Genomic DNA, 17,412 nt, shown 5'->3' on the forward strand with positions numbered 1-17,412 from the left:
ATATTGGGCAACTCGGGTATAATAGAACAAGACAAATGATTTAAATCACCAGAAAATAAGAGGTAGAACATAACCAGAACTAGAGAAGAGTTTGTTGTTGTCTGTGTAGCTATCATAAGCTTTGTGTTTCTACTCTTATTCCCTCTCACCTCTTACCAGATGGCCTTAAAACCATGGATACCCTGTATCTTTTGGCTCTGTTAGACAGTGATAGAATATAGTGATCCACAGTGGTAACATTGACACAATTCGCTTTGTTATTTTTGGAATAAATCTTTGTTGTGTAGTAGCCAATTTGTTGCTAAACATGGCATGCTTTTTAAAGTAATGTGAATAGTGTCTTGTTTTTAAGTATAAGTGATATTTCAGGAAGTTATTTAAAAATTTTTTTAAAATATTGTTCCCCCAAAGAACTCTTCATCACAAATAGTTCATATAAAGCATTAGTTATTATTTAGTTTCGTTAAGTTAAAGGCTATCACAATTGATAATATTGTGTTTTTTTCTTGAAAAAGGTCTAAAAATTTGACACTGAATTTAGTCTCCTAATCCCTGAAAGAAAAAAAATTCAAAATATTTTTTCAACTGCTTATGGCTGATTGCCATATCTTGCTTATTGGTCTCTAAGGTACAGTTTTCATATTTCCAGGTCAGAGTGTATGTCTGTGTGACTCTGTCAATCAGAAGACAGTAGTGTCTTTATTTGGCCTTGAAGACAAGCAGAGAAATGTTAGTTGTCCCAAGATGTTCCTTTAAGGTGAATTACTTCTATATTAAGGTTGATATTGTTGCCCCCAAATTTTGTAATGCATGATTAGTGGCAGAGGGTAAAAACAGTTAATAGAAATTTAGCTTATAGTTCTTAGTTTATATTTTTCCAAAAAGGATTTGAGACATTCTGACAAAAGAATGTGTGTGCGTGCGTGAGTGTGTCCATGTGTGCCTGTGTGCATCCGCGTGAGTGAAATAGAAACAGGAAATCCAGTGCTGGAATGGAAGAGCAAGGGATTATGCTAATTATGGCCTTGGTTGCTGGTACTGAGCATGGAATTATATTTTGAGTTTCCTGGTAAGTGTGCAAAGGGAAACATGATAACATATATAATTAGAAAGAAGGAAATGTATGTTCATTTCTTTTTTCTCAGAAATGTTTTTTTTCCTGGCATCAAATCTAAAAAGAAATTTCTTATTTTTAGAGAGAGGGGAAGGGAGGGAGAGAAACATCGTTGTGAAAGAGAAAGAGCCTTCAGTTGCCTCTCATATGTACCCTGACTGGTGACAGAACCTGCAGCCTAGGCTTGTGCTCTGACTAGGAATCCAACCGGCAACCTTTTGCTTTTCAGGCTAATGCCCCAACCAACTGGAGCCACACATCAGGGTACAAATACCTTTCTTGACAAGACCAAATTTAGCACAAGTATAGAAGCAGGGTTTTTTGTTTTTGTTTGTTTCACAATAGTTCTTTCCTTGCCCTTTGATTATACCACCTAAGTGTGTGACACAGGACTACACGGTGGCGGCCATTCAGTGAGAGTTGCGTTGATCTGGCCGAGGCGTCTGCATCGCAGAGACCCTGCTTGGTAAAACAAGTGACTTAAGATGCTTGAGGTGGATGGGTTTCATACTTTAGGCAGTCTCCCCTGGATTTTGGGGCTTTTAAGTAGGTCATGGATAGAATCTTGGGCTGCCTCAGACCACTGTGGGGATGATTCTGGCCTGAAAAACTTCAGTCAGGTTCGTCTGTGTAGAAACTCTTTAGTAATTTTTCCATAAGTTGTTGAATCATATAGTCTGTTAGTACATCTACTAAGATGAATTAGTAGAAACTAGACCCAGGTAATTGAACAAGTTTATTTACCTCATGGACTTACTTAGGTCTGAGTCATTATCCTTTAGAGAATAGGTACCAAAGATGGCCATGTTAGTTCTGATAGAATTTACTTTGAATGATTCTCTTTTGACATTTAGATTCCAGGATCATTCTAGATAATAAAGTGTGAACCCAAGAAAGAACATTTCTCTTCTTGTTACAGAGGCCAGGAGAGCATGTGTCCAGATTATTTTGTAAATGATACTGATATCTACAGGTAACCGCTCATCTACTTACAAACTATGTTTTGTTTAAAGCAATGCTTTTAAGTCTTGATGATCTCAAAGAGCTTTTGCTTATGAGGGGTTTTCCTGTGGATATTTACTATATCAGAAATTTATAATAGGAAAAATTTAAAATACTAATTTATTAAAAAATAATAAACTCATTACAGTAACATAAATAACAAAGTGGCATATTTTCTAAAACTATGTTTAATTTCCAGTTTAATAGAGGGCAACTGGATCCTGTCTCTGCTGCTGAGTTTGGGCTGTTGTAATGTTTTGGTTGAAGTGAATGAAGATAATGTATTCTCACATATATATTTATAGGTGAACAAGGGAATATTTTAATTCCTTATTAGATAATTATGGATATTCTTTAATTCTACATGAAAATTCAACAAGTGGTAGTTTCTTAAAAGTTAGTTGGAAAGTGGGATCTGAAATTGTATCAGTCAACTTTTTGTGCAGTTAGATTAAAATCCTTGTACTTTGAATATTTGAATAGCTCTCTTTTAACCATGTATGATTTTGTAACATCACAAATATACTACTTGGAAAATATTGGTCTGTTGAATTGTGTTGATCTTCTAAATATTGACACATTCTAGTATACAATATTAGAAATCACATTTGTTAATGTCACTATCATCTTATTAGAAGTCTTTGAAAATGGGAAGTTGTCAAGTTCATTGTTGTGCTCACAGGTTTTTAAAATTCTGAGTTGTGCTTGAAAACTCATATTTTAGTATTGGAAATAAACACTATCAGTTACTTTCCTCAAAGTGACAAGCTCACTTCGTTCATTTTTAAAAAATCACTGGCAGATGACCCAAATCTGAATAACCATGGTTTGTCTTACAAGTAAAAACAGTGTTCTTTCAAGTAAAAACAGTGTTCCACAAAGCGGCCAGCCAGTTCAACTCACAACTTAAAAAAGATGTGTGAGTGCTTTTCCAGGTGAAGCCTTGGTGCTTCAGTGTGTAGCAGAAATGCTTCCCGTTCTTCACAGAGGACCAGAAAGATGTGTATGCAAGAATAACCAAAATCAGTTTTTGTTGTTTTGTCAAGAACATTCTTAAATGAACTCAATTTGTCTTCTCTTAATGTGAGCTGGTGGCCACGAGGAAATCATGACCACTAGTAAACTTGCTATCGCTGCTTTGACTGTGTTGGCCTCATCAGTGTAAATGTCAACACAGGGGAAAAGTCAAAAGGGTATCTTGGTATATTATGAAAAGGTTTTGACTTTGTGGATGCTCTGAAAGGGTTTTGGGGACTCACAAGAGTCCATGGTCTACACTCTGATTGTAGCTGGTTTTAAGGGAAATTCCAAATATCTATTCCTTATAAAATTGAAAATTTGTTCTTTTCTAGAAAAATGTAAACTGTGTTTGGCAGTAGGAAGGTAAAGCAGAGTTAGAGTGCTGCTGTCACTCCCCGGCCTTATCTTGAGCTGGAAAGAATAGAGTGCCTGCAAGAGAAGGGAGCAGCTGGACTGATTTTTGCCATTGAGGGATTTGTGATTTCTGGAGTTGTTGCCCGCCCCCCCCCCCATCCCTACCTTTTGGTGAGAGAACATTTACAGTAAAATCTCATTTTAAATTGGGTCCTAGTACTGGGTAATTGGGAAGCATTATTTTGCTTGCCAAGGTGAGCCCTTCTCAGTCATGTCAGCACCCCTACTGTGCCAGGGACACAGGGCACACCATGCCCACTTCTTCCTTTTGTCGTAGCATGGAGTTAAAGATTCTTTCGATGAAAATCAGGTGTTGGAATAGCTTATTTCAGCTAGATGTGGAGAAGTAGGATTGTTAAGAAGGGAGTGTGGTTGTCCAGGTGGACCTCAGAGGATGGCTCGCTCGATCTTAGTGGGGTCATTGGTTTGATCATTCATTCATTCGTTCATTCATCCATCAGATGTTGAGTGACCAAGAGGCCTCTTTTTGATGTCAAGGTACATGGGAGCCTGAGGTGATTATCACCAGACCTCATTTGCTGATAATACAGTAGGAACAGAAGGCAGTGATTTTCTTGAGGTTTATTTTATCTTAGGACATTTCAATTTAACTTTATTTTTTAAATTCTCACCAGAGGACATGCTCATTTAGAGAGGGGAAGGGAGGGAGAAAGAGAGAGGAAGAGAAACATCGATGTGAGAGAGAAACATCTATTGGTTGCCTCTCGCATGTGTCCCCAAGTGGGGACCAAACCTGCAACCCAGCTATGGGCACTGACTGGGAATCGAACCCTCAACCTTTCAGCTTATGGGATGACACTCCAACCAACTGAGTCACACCAGTCAGAGCATTTTATCTAAGACTTTCATCAAGCTTCCTGATATTCCTGTCAGAGAGCACAGCACCTGTGTGTTGAGGTTTTCCTTGATTACTTGTATCCACTGGATTCTGTTGGCTAAATAGCTAAATTCATGTTTTTTGGGCTCCTAGCAGACTGTCACCCTTTCTGTTAATACCTTCTTTCTTTTCTCAGGTCGCCCCCCCCCGCCCACCCACCAGCTTTGATAAAATTGATTATTGTGCAACTTTTCTTTATCTTGAGTACACTTGACTGTTGGTGTTTCCAAAATTCATTTAGGTACCTTTTTACTATTCTTTAGGATATGTTGCTTTGGTAGATATTTCTCTCATTTGTTTGTTTTTATTAATTTAGCAGCACTCAACAAATATTTATTAATGATTATAGCAATGATTGTGGAGCTTACATTTTAGTGAGAGAGGCAATCAACCAATTAACCAAAGCAAAGTTACGTGTTTGTGTGTGTGTAATATTAAGCAATATGAGTTATGAGGAAAAACAAAACTGAATAAAGGGATATTGAAGTATAGAAAGTGGTATTTTGGGTAACTTGGGAAAGGAATGCCTACTTGGGAGTGACACTTAGCAGAAAACCTGAATAAAGTACAGGGTGTGAGTCGTGCAACTCTCTGGGGGAGAGTGTACAGCCTGTGCAGATGCCCTAAGGCGAGAGTGTGCGTGGTATGTTCGAGAGGCAGCAGAAAAGCCGTTGTGTTTGAAGTGTAGTGGGCGAGTGGGAGAGTAGTAGGAACTTTGGTTAAAGGAGTAACTGGGGGGTCAGCTCAAGTACAGTATTGTGAGCTTTAGTTAGGGCTTTGAATTTTACTGTGAGATGGAAAGAGTTCTTGAGCATGAGAGTGGCATGATGTACTGTGTATTTCAACAGGCTCACTGCTCTTCTCTGTGAGGGATAGGTGGGATGGCAAACTTGGTTACCACAGGGGAATAGTTGATCAAGCTCAGACTAGGGTGGTGGTAGTAGGAAGTGGTCACATATTCCAAAGTAGCAGTGACTGGATTTGCTAATCGGTTTGAGAGAAGGAGAGACATCTATCAAGGTTTTGGTTTGAGCAGTAGGAAGATCTGGAGAAGCAGGTGAGGGCAGAAAACTCTGGTTTGGTTTAGATATGTTAATTTGGAGGTGCTTTTAGTAGTCTCCAGTGGAGATTTTAGATAGGCAGTCGAATATAGGAATTTAGGGGAGGAGTTGGGCTGGAGGTATGTGCTTATGAGTTATCATCGTAGACGGTATTTTCTGCCATAGGCCTCGATGAGGTCATCTACAACAGACAGGTAGATGAGAACTGTGAGGATAGAGTCCTTGTGTATCCCATCATTTAATACTCTAGACTAGAGGATCCAGGAAGGCACAATGACAAGAGTAGCCAGGAAGGTAGAAAACTGCTGCCAGGTTGCATGTCCTGGAACCCTGGTGAGGAAAGGGTGGTGAGGAAGGAGTCACCGGTTGTGTCAGATGCTGCTGTGAGGTCCAGTAAGATGAGGGCTGATTCTCACCAGTTGGAGTCTTACAGATTAATCTTTTTCATATTCTTTAACATTTTTTTCTTTTATTAATTCCAGAGAGAAGGGAAAGGAAGGAGAGAGAGAGGAAGAGAAACATTGATGTGAGAGAGAAACATTGATCTGTTGCCTCTTGCGGTCACCCTGACTGGGGACTGACCCATAACTCAGGCATGTACCCTGACTGGAAATCAAACTAGCCGCCTTTCAGTTTACAGTATGATGCCTAAGCAATTGAGCCACACAGGCCAGGGCACCTTTTTTGTATTTTTATATGCTTCCCTACATCGTAACAGATTAACTCTTTTTTTTTAAGTTGTTGAAGTTTAACAGATTTCTGAATTTGACATAGCAGTTCACCAAGAGATTTTTTAAAAGTACTTAGACATCTACTATGTTATCAGGGTGTATTGGCTCCTGAGATACAAATATGAATAAGAAAACCCCCTGTAAACCTCCTAGACTTGTAATCTTAGGAGAGAATGTATATAAAATTGTGGTGCAGTGCTTGGCATGATAAATATGTGAAGATTTGATGAAGCGAATAATAAAACAGTTGTGGATCCTGACTGGTGTGGGTCAGTTGGTTAGAATGTTGTTCCATGGATTGAAGTGTCATGAGTTCAATTCCTGGTCAGGGCACATACCCAGGTTGTAGATTCAGTCCCCCGATAGGGTGCGTACAAACCGATTGATGTTTTTCACTCACATTGATGTTTCCGCCTCTCTCCCTCTCTCTCTTTCTTCCTTTCTAAAAGCCATGAGAAATTGTCCTCAGATGAGGATAAAAAAAAATAAGTAAACTAAAACATTTGTGGTCAGTTGGTGGCAAGACCAGTATTAGACCAAAACTCATTGATTTTTGGTCTCTACTCTTCCTTCTTCCAGCTGATACCTTTGTTACCCATGTTAAAAAAAAACAAAAACAAAACCAGCCTTAAAGCTTACAAATATATTTATAGGAGGATATCTACATGAAAACAAAATTACTGTACTTCCAGCATACCACACTTCAGTAGAAATCTTTCAGTCAAGACAGGAAATCAGATTCCCGTGAGGGTCATGGATAGGGGGCCATAGCAGTTTTGATGAGTTGCTTGTCCCCCTTTCCTAACATCGGCTACCACTAAAGGCAAAGAAGTATGAACCTCTGTGTGTGTGTGTGTGTGTGTGTGTGTGTGTGTGTGTGTGTGTGGTGGGGGGAGGGCATGTCTATAGTATTCATTTAATTGGCAAGACAAGCATTTCTTTTAAATCTCACATTTTATCTTTATAATGATCGTAAACTTTGCACTAAAGACATGTCATGCTTGCGTAGTAGCTTGATGATTCAACTCCCCTGCCCCCCACCCAAACCCTTATGTAAAAATTCTGGTCCTTAAGGAAGGATGTGCTTTTTTGATTTTTTTTGAATCCCCATTGGTCTGCTTGCCATGTACTCTTGGGTAGATGCTTATGCTTGAGGTTTCATAACATTTCTACATCACTGCCTTGTAATCAGAAATTTTCTTGAAATCTAGATGTATGTCTCAGTTGGGTAAGGTTAGTGAAATCTTCAGAAACCCTTGGCCAGTGCCAGTGGAATTCCTTTTGGAGGACTGGGGATGCCTAGGTTTCCCTCGGGTAAGAGATGTGGAGGTTCTGGCTGGACTCATCAGGACAAGGAATGAGGACTATAGTGTTCCCTTCTCTTCCCTTCCAGGCCCCATGGGAGGGGGCCCCGTTTCCCTATTTTTGTTCAGTCCTTTGCCAGACTTCTGGTCTTAGCTCGTCTCTGTCTTCGTGGACTCTCTCTGCAGTTTCCTTCGATGAGTTCCCTTTTAAACCACAGTAAACAATGCACTGTTTTCCCCTAGTACAGCTCTTTCTTTTTCCTCCCCAGGCATAGTGAGTTGATTTTAATTCTTCTAGAACTTTATACCCTAGAGCTTTTGGTCCAGAACATTCACCTACAGTTCAGAAATTACTACCCCTGCAACACCTCTTCTCACCCCACAAGTGGTGGGGTCAAGGCTGCCCCTCCATGCCCCCACCGCAGCCCTTTTTCTCTCCATGTTGTGATGGTTCATCTTGGAAGTCAGCATGGCACAGTGTTGAAGAGTGTGGCCTGGGAGTCCTGGTTCTGTCATGTATGACCTTTGGTGAGTTGCATAGCTTTTCTGGGCCTTTAGTTTTCTCATCTCTAAAATGAGAATCACATTAGTGCCTATCTAATAATGATGTTAGAAAGAATAAGCAAGGTAATGATAGATATAGTGTGCTTACAATTGTGCGTGGTATATAGTATATTGCTTGTAAATTGCTATAGTGTTAATGCTACATTATATTACTGCTTACTACAGTGACCATATTTTTGCTAAAATATTATTGCTCCACTGGAGTGAGGTCAGGGTGCCTGTCCATCATCATCTTCTCTGTCATATCCTCAGTGCATGGCACATATGTTTTATAGATGTTTGTCCAGTGGGCAACATGCTACGACAGAAGCGTAGGAGAGAACAGGTGTTTTTTGGGGGGGTGTGGTATGTGGAGAGAATGATATGCAGAGACATCTTGCTGGAGGAGGTGCCTTTTGGGCTGAATGGTACATGAGTGGTAGAAGTCATCCAGGGTTGCGGGTCACAAGGCAACAACCTGGAGGACTCTGGGGGGCAGAGAAGGTGAGACTACAGGGGTGAGGCCAGCAAAGAAACCAATGGTCATCCTGGGCAGCACCGTCCAGCAGGAACAGGATGTGAACCACATATGTTGTATAAAATTGTCCAGTTGTCACATTAAAAAAGCAAAAAGAAACGGTGAAATAGAATTTTTAATTTGAATTTATTGGGGTGGTATTGGCTAATAAAATCATCTAGATTTCAGGTGTACAGTCGTATAGTATATCATCTGTGTATTGTATTGTGTGTTCACCATCCCAAGTCAAGTTTCCTTCCATTATCATCTATCCCCCTTTCCCTCCTTCCACCCCCACCCCCAACTTTCCCTCTGGTGATCACCATACCCTTGTTTGTGTCCGTGCAGGTTATTTTCCCCTTTTTTGTTTAATCCCCTCACCTTGACATAGATTTTAATATATATTAGTTAATGTAATATTCACAACATTTTCAGCAGGTAATACTTGAATATTTTTTTGACACACAATACTTAGTATAAAAACATTGACAAGATAATTTATGTTGTTTTTTGTTCTAAGTCTTTGAGATGTGATGCAATTTTACAGTTACAGCGCTTCTCGGTTCAGACCTGCACATTTCGAGTGTGCAGTAGCCACATGTGTCTGGTGGCTATGGCCTTGGGAAAGATGGCTGGGAAGTCACAGGTCTTGAGTTAAGCCAGTGGCAGTGTGCATGGAGAAGCCAAGGAGGTGAAACTGGATTACCACAGTTCTTGCTTGGGTACTAGGTGAGTGGTGGCTCACTGTTAGAATTCAGGAAAAAGAACACAAGATTTTTGTTTTGTTTTTAAGAACACAAGGGAGGAGGTAAAATGATGAGTTGATTTTGGAATTTGAGGTTTAGACGTTGGGTTTATGTATACTGAGCTTAGTCTTCGGCTGTATGATCTTGGGGCCTGGGAATGGAACTGAAGCCCCCTAAACCTAGCACTGACGCCCTAGACTCTCCATCCCCCACCCAGCCAATTGCCCGCTCGGACCTCTCTGTCTCCTGCCCTGTCTCTTGCTCAGGGGCTGTCCTTGGACTTCAGAGGAGAATTGATAGCCCTCCCCCCATCCCCACCAGTAGATGGACTGTGGTCAGAGCCAAGAGGAGAAAAGCACATGCACCAACATTTGCAAACATGCCTTGACCTCCATCTAAAGTGACTGAATGCTTCACAGTTCAAAGCCATTAGAATTTTAAAGTTTATTTTAAAATTACCACAGTAAAATTATAAGCTCTTTTTGATAAAAATATGATCAATGTAGTTCAGCAATTACTGGAAAATGTCTGTACCTTTTTGCTTTTGGAGGTCAGATTCTGAGAACTTTTTCTAGGTCTTTTGCCGGGGAGTGCTATTGTTGGGCAGCCTTTCTCTGGGAATGAGGCGGTCGTAATTAGTTCACAGTGGAGAGGCAACATTTCTTGCCTGTTGAGTCTTATTTAAAATATTCAAAGACGAGATGAAACCTTATCTATTCATTTCATTCATTCATTCATTCACTCATCGGGCAACATTGTTGAGCACTTACAACATGTCAGTGACTCTGTGAGGTTGCAGAGGTATAAAAATAATCTGTCCTCATATGCATAACTCACAGACACAAAGAACAGTGTGGTAATAGCCACACTGGAAGTGGGGCTGGGGATGGCTGGAGGTGGGCAAAGGGGGGAAATGGGAACATTTGTATTAGTGTCAATAAAAGTAAAGGGAAAAAAATCTGTTCTCCCCTTAAAAACATCCTATTTTGGCAGTGTAACTACAATGAAAAGAGAGTGAAGATTTGCGTGGGCATAGATACAGAGCCAGAAAGGTGGTACTTAAATCAGGGAAGAACATGGTCCTTTGAAAGGATGGCATGTGTTTCAACATTGCCTTGGACATTGCCAGTGTCATTTATTCACACATTTATTAGTTTAAAGTGGTTTCAGACACTCTTCTGGGCACCTTGGAGCTACAGCTGCTGCAAGGTATAAACAAATGAGGCAATAGGGGTGCCTGGAGAGCATGTGTAGTCAGGACAGAGGCTGGAGATACGACGACATCTGTGTTAATATTTGAAGGTGGTTTGGGGATATTTTGATATTCAATCAATAAATACTGAGTCTATGCTGTATACCATGCTACACATACATGCCTGTGTGTATATACTCCTGTATGTATAAGAATGGGAGCATAACATGCTGTTATCCTTCAGCAGCTCACAGTTGAAAGAACTAGAAAAATCTTATAATAAATAGTCAACTAATGTGATAAATGTTACTTGGCCTTGTGAGAGTATTTGACTCAACCTACAGAGATCAGGGAAGGCCACAGGAAGAGGTTGTTTCAAGTGAGATTTAAAGATTGAGGAGAATTTATTTGGGAGGAGACAGTAGAAGTGACATTCCAGGCAGGAGGAGTGACATGTTTACCAGCGCTGTAGGGAAAGAACACAGTGCGTTTGTGTGACTGAAGTTGTTAGCCAGTGGGTGGGCATGGGGCTGGAGAGGTGGGTGTGGGGAAGACCCTGACTAGCCAGTGAGAGCCTCAGTTTTAAATGTAGTTTATGGAGAATCATTGACAAATTGTACAAAGAGAAGCAGCATAGGTGGTTTGTGTTTTAATATCTCTTTGCTATGATACAGAGAGTACAATAGTCCTTATGCACAGGGATATGTTCCCAGTCTCCCCAGTGGGTGGCTGAAACCATGGAAAGTATTGAACCCTGTATATATACTACTTTTTCCCCTATACATATATACCCGTGATAAAGTTTAATTTATAAATTAGGCCCTGTAAGAGATTAACAACAGTAACCTAATAATAAAATAGAACAATTATAGCAATGTGCTGTAATAAAAGTTATGTGAATGTGTTTGGGGCCATTACTGAGTAAAGTAAGGGTTACTTGAAGACAAGCTCTGCAATACCCCTGCAGTGGATGTGACCACTGAGGAGGCTCCTGAGTGACTGTCTGGCAGGGAGCATGTGCAGCACCGAGACACTGACAAAGGGTGATTCACAACTCAGGTGGGATGCAGCAGGATAGCGTGAGGTTTCATCACACCGCTCAGAACCACATGCAATTTAAAACTTATTGATTGTTTATTTCCAGAATTTTCCATTTAATGCTTTGGGTAATAGAAACCATGGGCAATGGAAAGGGAAGCAGTGGATAAAGGGGGACTACCACACATTGAAGAAGACCAATCCAACAGGAGCAAGACTAGCAAAGAAGCCCTTTGGTGACAGCCTGGGACTAGCATAGTGGACAGAGGACAGGTAGGTCTTCATCACCATTTGGATGTGTCCAGTGAGGATGAGGAAGAAGCAAGGCCGGGTGACTGGGAATCAATGTTAACCAAGACAGGAAAGCAGGGTTTTTGGTAGAGGAGAGTGATTTTGGCTTGCTAATCTGAGGGTGCTGGGGAAGATATCTGGTCTTAGGCGGAAAGAAACACCTGGGTCTGCTAGACTGTGTCATGTGGACAGTGGAATCCTGAGGCACATGGCAATATAGAGCAAAACATTAGAGGGAGGAATGGTTAGCACCAGGTACAAAGGAGAATACTATGGTGGTAGCAAAGAAGTTTTACCCCTTCAACTTTGATTTTTGAAAAATTTTCAATCTACAGAAAAGTTGAAGGAATAAATAATGCAGTGAGCATATGTTTATCCTTCATGTAAAATCACCCATTGTTAACATTTTGTCACATTTGCTTTAATATACTGGTGACTAAGACCTCCTGAAGGAAGCAAGGGAGGGAGCCATGGAGATATTTGGGCAAGAGCTGTGAGAGCAGAGGCAGCCTGTGCAATGAGCCTGAGGTGGAAGGGCCCTTGACCTTTCTTGTTGGACCGTAAGCAAGGAACAGGGTGGTTGGAGTGGAGGAAAGCAAGGAGGAGAATTACAGGAGATGAGATTAGGGAGGGTAGCAGAAGTCCATGTCATTTAAGGCCTCATAGGCTGTGGCGAGTACTTGAGATTTTATTGTGAATGAAACTGGAAAATGTTGGAGGTTTTGAATAGATGTGATGTGGCGTTACTGCATTTGCTTTTCTAAAAGATCACTCAGACTGTAGCAAATAGTCTGTCTGTGGGGCAAGGCTACAGATCGCAGGGTCAGTTATAGGGGGCTCTTGTAGTAGCCCAGGCAAGGTCTTACAGTCTTTAGACAAGAGAGTGACAGGAGAGGTCGTTGAGGCATTTTCTCTCAGTGTTGAAAGTGGAGCCAATATGATTTACAGATCCGGTTGAAGGTGGTTCGTGAGATTCAGTGAAGAAGCAGGGACGACTCCATGTATTTAACCTCTGCTGCTGGTGCAACAATTTATAGAGATGGAGTTTGGTGGAGAAGTCAAGAATTTGTTTTAGAGTGCATTAAATTTGAGATGTGCATTGGCCCATCCAAGTGGATACATCAAGTAGACATTTGGATAGAGAAGTAGAGAGCTCACAGGAGGGAGAGGTCTGTGCTCAATGAAGAACTTTGAGAATCACAGCCTATAGGTAGTGTTTAGAGCAGTGGCACCTGCCGAGGGAGGATGCGTAGACAGAGCTAAGCTCCGAACATGGAAGATTGGAGCATCTCAGCAGTGACAGGTCTAGAAGCTGATGAGGAACCAGTAGAGAAAGAGGCTGCAAGGTAGGAGGAGAGAGGGCTGTCCTGGATGAGGTCATGTGAAGAAGCTAGGAGTGAGCAGCTCTGCCAGATCCTGCTGACAGGACAGGAGTGGTGAGAGGCAGAGAGCAGGCCCCTGCAGGTCACCTTGATGAAAGCTGTTTCTGTGGAATATTAGTGTGGTCAGAACAAATTAAGAGCAAGTGGAAGGAGGAAGAAGACAGCAAATATTGTCAAGGACTCTGCTATAAAGGGAGCAAAGAAAGGTGGTGAGAGCTACAGGAAGATGTGGGGAAGTATGGAAAGGCAGGAAGCAAATAAAAAAAGTAGGTTGGTAGTTAAATTTGGAGGGTATAGTTATTTAAATTATTCTGTAGGGCGGACTTCATTTAAATGACTATTTTCAAGAGTGTTGCTACAAGTGTGTCACGTATTGGGGGTGATTTGAAGCTAGTGTAGGATATGTCTTGGCTGGTGTTTATGGCTTTGGAAGCTCACGGTGGTCGGAGTTGAAGATTTGCCGCTGCAGTTTGAATTCTCATCTGTGCCCTGAGGAATTCAGGGCCCTGAAAATTCCCTGTCTTGTGTCCCTGAATTCAGCACTGTCTCCCCCCGCTGAAAGTCTTAGCAGACCTTTTCTGGGTGAGAGACTTAACCCTGTGCAGTGGCTCCTCTCATGGTCCTGGGGCATGTGCTGAATGACTGACTTTTTTATCTTTAATTCTTGCCCCATCTCTGTCACCTCTCCACGGTTGATTTGGTCTATGACTCCAGAGGTTCACAAATGTGTTACATGCTGCAGAAACTAAATGTAATGTGAAGAAACCTAGTAGACATTTGTTAGGTAAATGAAATGAGATTATGTATTATTGGAATACTGTTCTGAAAGTTTTCCTTTTTAATGGGGGAAGTAAACTGTGTATTTTAAGATTCTGTTGTACTAATTCTGGTATATCTTATTTAATTTTGGGATTTCTACTTTAGGTTTTTAAATAAGTTTTAGTTATTTGTTCATATCTATCTGTGAAATTTCCTTAACACTTCCCTCTGAAATTTTCTTCGCTTCTCCACGCCCCCTACAAATACCCATGTCTCCACAGCTTTAGGCGTGTGGGGCGCTTCTCATCTGAGCAGGACTGAAACCAGACTTTAGTGGTAGAGACCTGGTCTCAGAGTTACGGGGGGACTTGTAAATCTGCTTCCCCAAGGCCACCTCACAGACGAGGAAGTTGGGGCATCTGGAGATGATTGTCTGCCCACTTGACTGGTAAAGCTTCCACAGAGTAAATGGTCAAAAACCAACCCTAACAGTGGATCCTCAAGTCTATCCTGCTATCCTTCCTTTTGACATCTCACCTAAAAAGACCTGCCAGCACATAAAGGAATATATATGCCCAAGTAAGCATCTGGCGCTCTCCACCTAATGCTGGTGGGGGCCGCAGACCCACCCAATGCTGAAGAGACCTTTGGATCATGTGGGCCAAGGCTGCTTTGTGACTGTCCCCTATTCCTGCTCCTTCGCTCTTTCCTGGTCAGAGGTCAATCCATTCTGTGTGTTGTTTTCTGTCTGTCAGTTGTCCCTGGGGGTGATGATGGTAACATACAAAAACCTGTGAGATTGTTCCCAAGATAATTTCTATTTATATTCTGAATGTGCCATAATAGAACCTGAAGAGAAGAACATCTTTAGGTTCTTGAATTTGAGAAGTGGTTAGTGTTAGATGTTAGTTGATTATTAAATTTTGAATAAGCAACTACAGAGCTTATTATCCTAGTACTTTTGAATAATGTTAAACTGCCATAAAAAAGCCCCACCTGTTTGCCAGAATATACCATCTTATTGTAAATTACATTCTATTCACCTGCTCTGAATTGTATTTTAAAAGGGAATATCAAAATATAAATATTTTAGGCACAAATGATGATATTTTGTCAGAAGTCATCTGCATTTACACATTTTTAGAAGAGAAACATTTTTAATGTACATAAAACAGAAACAAATTACCTAAATACAAATGATTACATAATAGCATCTTTGTAGCATGTTCAAATTGTTCAAATATTTTTAAATAGACATAAATACTAAGAACTATAAAGAAGGTGCTGAATGGATGTTGACGTTAAGGTGCAGGGTAAATCACCCAGCAGTTTAAACTTAGTTCAGAGGGTACTGCTGTTTTATAACCATATTTAAAAATCTGTTCCTTTTTCACTCCCTCAAACTGAGTTCAGGGATATAATGGATCCCATTATAGGTAAAAGGTCTGTGACTCAGCCACTGAGCTACTCAAACTCTTGGCTGTTTTAATTGCCACCATTAAAGCTTTAGTACTTTTATCTCATAAAAATAGATATCATTGATGTAAAATGTGTGCCTGTAGAAGATACATTTGTACCTCTGCCCTGCTGGTTAGCTAATCATCCATTTTTGTTTGAAGTTAGTTAGGTTTTATGCAGCCGGGAACTTGACATAGATCACAAAATCGTTCTGATTTTAGTCATGCAATTTAAAAAATTCCATGTAATAATAAGCATAATATCTCTCTAGACTGTCTTCCAAAAAGAAACTTGTTTTGTTTTGCTTTGCATTTTAACTACATTTAATTGATGGGAGGATGGTGGACTTCTTCTACCAAGCTCATTCTCGAATCTGAGAGAATAACGTGTCTCGGATTCTAATGCCAGGAAATTCAGGAATCACTCTTATATCTCTGTGTGACACATATATGTAAGTTTAAGTGTGGTAATCGGCAGCATTTTCCTGCCTGTATTCTCAAAGGGGAAAATCCCAAGGTGTGAAGGAAACTCCAAGAACACAGTGGGAGCTAAATGTTAAAATGTGAAAAGCTACTTTGTTCTGGGCTTTTCCCTCCAGTGTGCTTGGGAGATGCAGTCATTCATTATTTATATGGCTGCACACAACAAGGTAAAGTAAGTATCACCAGAACAGATCTACAGAGAGTACATCTCAAGAAAATGTAACTTCTTAACCCCTAGGTATACACTGCTTTCTCCGTAGTATAAATAGGACAGCAAATAATCCGTGGGGCAGCTTCTTAAGTTGTCTGTTCTGTAGTTATAATTGTTGAACTATATTCAAGTAAAAAAAATCTGACTGTAAAAAGGACTCAAATCTGAGACAGTTCTAAAAGTAAAGCCTACCCACACAAAGCATTTGTGAGCTAATATATATAAGCAGGCTTCTTATTTGTGCCCAGCTGTGTAGATTCAATTATAACAATTTTCTCAGTTGCATAACATTGCTGTTTGTTTATTACTGCGTTATTAGTCAGTGAATGAACCTCCCTCTTTTTGACCCTTCAGCAGTGTTTATAAAATACTTAATTGCTTTGGTATCTTCTGTTTCATGTGTAATTCCAGCTGGAAGGAGTCACAGGGACACCATCCCCTTCAAGTGTTAACCAACTGTTTCTGATGTACAATAAACTTTCTTTTAAAATAAGTATCAAGAGTCTTTAATATTGTTTATAATGCAGTTTCTTATATTTTTTTAATTCAAAAATGAAGTTATTTTCTTTTTAAAGTCCCCTCCCTGTGCTGGTTTGAGTGGTAGTTGACTGTCTGACAATGTCAGGCTCCAGCTTGCCTGTGACAGCCACACCTCTGACTCCATCTGGGCTCTTCACGGCCGAGTGGGGCCCACCTCTGCCCAGGGGCTCCCCTGTACCAGCCTCCTCTGCCATCACAGCCCCCTCCTTTTGGAGAAGCTTCAGCAGGAGTGCACGAGCGGCAGCGATTAGGCAGGTAGGCGTGAGGGTGGGGACGTGGGCTCTGCAGAGAGGGTGCCTGGGTTGGATCCCAGCTCTTCTTAGAACCAGCTTTTGTGATTTTGGGTAAATGTCTTAACCTCTTTGTGTGCCTTAGTTTTCCCATTTATTTAATGGGGATAATTTCATAAGTTGTTTTGGACCTGGAACAGTGCTTGTCACAAACGTGTTCAGTGTCACCATCAGCAGCAGTGTACAAAGGTACAAGGAGAGATACTGCTGAACGGCCTGTCTTGATGTGGAAGGACACATGTCTAGCATGGAACGGGGATCCTGGATGGGAAAAAAGACTGAAAAAAATTCAGATGAGAGTTGCAGAGGACACTAAAGTATGTGCTTAGTTGTTTCTTGTTATATAACAATTTCTGTGGCTTGAAACAACAGCCCTTTCTTGCCTACCTGTTTCTGCAAGCCAGGGTTTGAGCATAGCG

The 17,412-nt window shown here is 40.8% G+C and overlaps 1 protein-coding gene across 5 annotated transcripts in view; it reads left to right on the forward strand.

Moving 5' to 3' along the window:
• Positions 1-17,412, forward strand: part of CHD7 (chromodomain helicase DNA binding protein 7) — a 197,671-nt gene that overhangs the window by 83,535 nt on the left and 96,724 nt on the right. The window contains exon 1 of one of the 5 annotated variants that reach the window (XM_045861493.1): positions 11,754-11,853. The exons of the other annotated variants lie outside the window; for them this stretch is intronic. The gene's annotated coding sequence lies outside the window, so the exon portion shown is untranslated. Of the gene's footprint in view, positions 1-11,753; positions 11,854-17,412 lie in introns of those variants that run through there. 5 annotated transcript variants of the gene reach the window in all.

Source organism: Phyllostomus hastatus, unplaced genomic scaffold (assembly GCF_019186645.2).
Source record: "Phyllostomus hastatus isolate PE091 unplaced genomic scaffold, TTU_PhHast_1.1 phas_scaffold_21, whole genome shotgun sequence".
Classification (NCBI taxonomy): domain Eukaryota; kingdom Metazoa; phylum Chordata; class Mammalia; order Chiroptera; family Phyllostomidae; genus Phyllostomus; species Phyllostomus hastatus.